The sequence below is a fragment of the Accipiter gentilis genome, chromosome 24 (assembly GCF_929443795.1).
Source record: "Accipiter gentilis chromosome 24, bAccGen1.1, whole genome shotgun sequence".
In the NCBI taxonomy this organism is placed as follows: domain Eukaryota; kingdom Metazoa; phylum Chordata; class Aves; order Accipitriformes; family Accipitridae; genus Astur; species Astur gentilis.
In genome coordinates, this window is record NC_064903.1 from 126,590 (window position 1) to 132,356 (window position 5,767).

Below are 5,767 nucleotides of genomic sequence, written 5' to 3' on the forward strand. Positions count from 1 at the left end.
GGCAGAACAATAACCAAAGCAGAAAAAGGCTTAGAAATTAAGGCAAGATGGCACTTGCTCAGACACACAGTGAGGAGGTGCAAGGTGGGAAAGACAGCAAAATGGAGATTGTTCCTCGTTCACACAGAGCTCATTTCAACTCGAGTTGGTCGTCCTCTCCTCTTCCCACAAAATTAGGAATGCTTTTACGCATGAAGTCCTGACTTTGTAGACATCTATGCCGACAAACAAAAAACTGTTCTAGGTCTGCTCTTGTGGTATTTAGGAAGTTGCAGAATTCAGCTTAGGGATGCATAATCACAGTATTTAATTACTGTTTCAGTACTGACCTACATACACCAGCAGATAATAAACTAAAAATCACAGTGCTTCTGATTTGGTGTAAGCCAACAGACCTCCAGATTTTTTTCAGAGCATGTAAAGGTACAGCTCTCTGGGCATCACATGGCAATCATAACTGCCAAACGACTTGACAAGCTTGTAAACATCCAAACTGCTGCAAACACATCTATACATACAATAATGGATAAAATGTAGATGCATTCCACCTACACGCTTATGCAGGCAAACACTCGTGACTTAAAAGCCACTGTATGAACCAGCTTACGGAGCGCTTAACAAAGCCAGCGATTCCCTTGCACACCTGAAGACCAGAAAAACATTCACCAAAATAAAGTTAGGGACATGCTCTTTTTTTTTTTTTTTTTTTTTTTTTTTTTTTTTTTAAACTGTAACATGTACTAAGACAGCAAGATCACTTTTCCAGCATCATTCATACACACATATGCCCCAGAAGCTACTTGAAATTACCTTGTGTAATGGAATTGTCTGGAAAGCTCAGCTTAAAGTAGCTGAGCTCAGTGACTGATTGATTTACAGGTACAGAAAATAAATGCATGCAGCATTTTAACAATGCTGACTTACCAGTGTTATGTTATTTCCATTTAGCAAAATCTGGTCTACCTTTGTGATTCTTCTGCCCTCAGACGGAGTCTCACTGAAGCAGCGTTAAAAAAAAAATAAGTAAGAACAGATAACCAAGGACAACAATTCCAGTTTTGATTACAGAATAAATCTCTACATTAAGATGGCAGTTGTTGGAACTAAGAAATAAATTGGCCACACTGCAGCCCGATCTTGACAAATTGACCGCCTGGATAAAGAAAGCTATCTGGCAACTAAAAAGATCCATTGTACTTTTCTGCTCAGTACACCTAAAGATACAGATTCACCCTCGAAATCTCGGCAATTTCTTGAATACCACCAATACTCACAACAGGTTTCAAATAGCAACGTGGCAGGACAAAGTAATAAATGCTTATCCTTAAGTCTGCTAACTTTCTAAACCTTTGCCTGGACCTTAAGGAAATGTAAAAACAAACTACTGGAAAGTTCAACACGCAGTCCACGCAAAGTTAAGGCTATCAAGTAGGAACCTGATTACAAGTATAAATCATGCAACAGCTACTCTATGACACGGATGTCCTGAACAGATCATCCTCTACAGTTTAAGTCCAAGGTACAAACCCTTCAGCTGGCAAGTATTCCAAAAACATAAAACCTCTTTGCTTACAGAGCTTACACAGTATTTTTCCCCAGGAAACCAAATGTTCAAGAGGAACAGGAGGCAGAAACAACACTTGCAATTCTGTAACATCTTCTAGCACCGTATCTGAAAATCCAGTTTCAAGGAAAATAAGGCCCTGAATTTAAAAATAAAACTATTTCCAGTTATTTCCATGTCACACTAAGCTGTGATTTTACCTGTAAAATAAAAAAAATCAGAACAAGACAACTGATCCATACAAAAAAGGCTCTCCTATCCAGTGAACTCAAACCTCTCAAAAGCAGTAACATCACTGAGCTGGAGCATAAACTGGACGGCCTTAAACACCTCCATCAAAGGATACGGACAAAGTCATCAAGTCCTAGAAGCGGTCCCACAATTTCTGATCGCTCTTCATCACAACATGAACGCGTGCATGGACCTACGCATTTGTCCACAAGTTCTGTAGATTGAAAGGCACAAGATATTGCTTTGTAGAACATACATGTTTTCCAGCAAAAACCTTAACGCTGTGGCAGCAAAAAAAGTCATTGCCGCGGGCACTGGTGAAAAGCACAGAAAGAAGGCGAAAAAAAGAGACAGGAAAAAAAACACAGTAAAAAACCCGCTTCCTCAACTGCTGCCGGTAGGTACCTCCACAAGTTCCTGCGGCTGCAGAAAGACGTTCCCTCCACCGAGAGCCTCCCTCCACCTCGGTGCCGCCGGGCCGCAGCACATCACCGCGGGTCTGCTGAGTGCCAACGCTCGTCCCCAGCCGGCCTTTGCAAACCTCCTTTGCCCGGAGCCACCCCCCTCGCTCGCTGCCCGCGCCGGAGACCGGGACGCCCCAGCGACTCTCCGCCGCCGCGGGCAGGGGCCGCGCCGCTGACAGGCCCGGCCGTGGCTCCAGAGCGGCGGGAAGCCCCGCGGCCTCAGGCGGACGCCTGACTGACGAGCCTGGAGGGCCGCCACGCCCGCAGCCCCGGCCCGGCGAGGATTTTTCCCTCGCCGGCCAAGAACGCCGGACGCTGCAGCCAGACCCGCGCACTTCACCACGGCTGCGAAGGCGACGGGGCTTCGCCGCCCGCCACCGCGCCGACGCGGGAGGGTGGCGCGGGGCCGCCCGGCCCGGCCCCAGACCCTGCCCGCCGGCTCGGCTCGGCCCGGCCCCTGCCCGCCGGCCCCCCTCACCCCATCCAGCCGCTCGCCCTCCCTCGCCTCCCGCCGCCTCCCCACACATCCTCACCCCCGCGCTGCGCGAGGAAACCCTCACCTGACGGCAGGCAGCCGCCACCTCCGCACAGCCCCGCACCCCCGGGGTGAGCTGAGCTGATGGGCTGAGCTCCAATCTCCCCAGAAACCTCTGCCCTGACACCAGAGTCTCTTAAAACAGTTTCTGACCTCTTTTGGCACGTCACAGGATAGTAACCCCAAACCACAAGACCATGTCTCTCCTACTTTGCTCTGTTGCAGAAGAATCTCAGCTTGCAAAGCACATCAGTTTTCTGTAACACAGATAACCAGGGTTCACACAGTCAGACTTTTCATTTAGAAGGCCACAGAACAAATCATAAAGAGACCAAGTATCTTTTCCTTAAACATCCTGTTTACAGACAACTATGTTACCTCCAAGTGCTATGAAAGTTACTTTCTCTAAAACTATCTTCCATTTAGTTTTCCTTTTTTTTTCCCCCTGAAACAATCTTATAGCTTAATCCTTATAGGATTTTTTTCAAGTTTTGCTTTTTTCTAATGAGTATCAACACATGAAAACTCTAAATAGTTTCAGGAAGGTCAGTATTTGCTACAGTTGCACTTGATCCAACACCCCACCTTTTTTTTCCAACAAGCAAACGAGTTCAACCAATTTTCATTCCAGAGCCATACAGGAGAAAGTACAGATTCTGCTCTGTCTGCTAACAAGCAGGCGAAGGAGCTGCTACCAATCTGAAAACTATATAGGCTCTGCTGTGCCCATTTTGAACTGGGGAAGAAAAATAGCCCTTCCTGTTTCAACATTTAGGTCCACTTTTTCTCATTTGCAAAGCAGATCCGCTGCCTTGGGAGAGTGACCAGAATTACCTGGAACAAACATTATTTTTGCCTACGATCTGTTTTGTTAGTTGAGAAAACAGTCACTATGTCCCTGTGATAATATATTACACGATTTCATCATTACATTTCTGTCTCAAGGGGCCCAGTTGTATTTTATTTTCTAGTAACACAGTATCTATCTAATTCCTGTCTCTGACTTAAGAGATGAGCAACATGCAATTTCTTCAATGTCTGCTTATCATGTGAGGAAGTCAACAAACCTCTTTTCACAGTTACAAGCACTTTTCAAAGACGTGACAGTTTGCTCAGGTCATCAAAGGACCCTGAACAAGCTGGAAAATATAAAAGGATCAATAAATGTGAGAAAGACCTTTGGTATTAGGGAACCCAGACAAACCGGTGCAGCAGCTTTCTTCCCTATCGATTCAAAGAGAATGCTGTTTGGCTGCTGCTTGTATGGATAATCCACAGATTATTTGCTATTCTTCTTAGCCAAAGCGCTAAGGCAGTACCATCAGCAACTTCATAACATACCCTGAAACAAGAAGCAGATATTACAGCTCCAAGTCTGAGGAAACAGCATCAATGATTAAGACAGCTGTAACATGGAAGGCCTGGTAAGTGGCAGTGGGATAAGGCACTAGCAATTTATCAGGGCTCTTTCAATTGCTGGCATTTTCTGTGACTTGGATTTTGCCTATTATGAGATCATTACATCACCTATCACACAAGTGTACCTTTGTTAACTTTGAAATAAAAGCTGCCAGACAATATACAACACAAAGTTAGACAAGCGAGGGAAGTACACAGGGATTTCACAGGCAATCTGGAATTGGGCACCCAACTTGAATTCCTGACTCTGAAAACCTTCTCCAAATGACTTACCATCTTTCACTAAGATCCAGCAGCAGTTCTCTCCTGTGCCTCATGCTCTTCTTTAGCCAGCCAAAGCCCACGGAGCTGCACTGTAAGCTTGAAGGCCAGTGTGCCAGCTTCATGTCCTATTTCTGTCACCTAGTTCTTATGTACCGTTTCTTGCTAATCAAAAGGCCCAGTGATTCCTCGTCACACATCACACTTGAGGTAGTACATCCAAGCATTATTTCTGCAGCGCTACATTTGCACGGATTAGCTGCTGAACCCTCCAGATGATGTACTGCTTTTCAAGAAGGGTGTAGTATAACTGGCGAGAGTCTACAGTAAGTCCAAGAGGGTGCTCAATGATGTACAGGAGTCTGACTTCAAAGCATAAATTGAAAAACAGCTGCTTAACCTGGAAAGGGCAATACTGAAGAGAAATAACAAAGTTTAAACTCTAAAGGGTAGCTATAACGAAAAACTTCTGTGTACATCCACTGCACACAGTTACACGGAATCATGGGGCTTAAATTACAACCTGAAAAACTTTAGGGTATGTGGCAATCTTTGCAACAGTAGTAATAATTACAGGAAATGTTTAAGAATAAATTAGGCAAGCATTTGTCAAGAATGGTACAGAAAGTTGATCATTCACCTCTAGAATGAGAGCAACACTAGACTATCTTTAAAAGTTCTTCTTTCCCCACTGCTGTCCCTCTCTGTATTTCTACCCTGAAACACAAGCATCAACCCCAGCTGTGCACTTACAATTATATCTGCATATGCACATGTCTAGATATGCACATTTATTTCTTCGTTACACACAGCTGAAGGAGAGTACTCAGAGGTAAGCCAATTTACATAAACAGCTTTTGAAAGTTAAACACCTCAGCTTCTTGCAAAACGTTAGCCCAACAGAACACCGGGAGCTGTATGTAAATCCTTATGCCAAAACTGCGTTCTCTTAAATCTTATGAAAACCATCTCTAATATAAAGCCTGACTTGTCCATTTTCTGACACTCCCCTTCTCTGTCATCAGGTACTTATTAGATAGTAAAACAACTGACGGGGCAAACACCGTAACTAGCACAATAGCTGACTTCCGTAGCAGTTGCATATCATGTCTGAATAAATGTGAGTTTAGTAGGTATATAGGTAGATACACATTCAGAAATGCACAAGAACTGAAAGGAGTAATCTGTGACTGGTAGACTAAGAACGCTGCAATAGCATGCAATGTAAATCAACATGCACCTATAGGGAAGGGAAGTACAGAAACATTCTTCTGGATTAAAAAAAAAAAACCC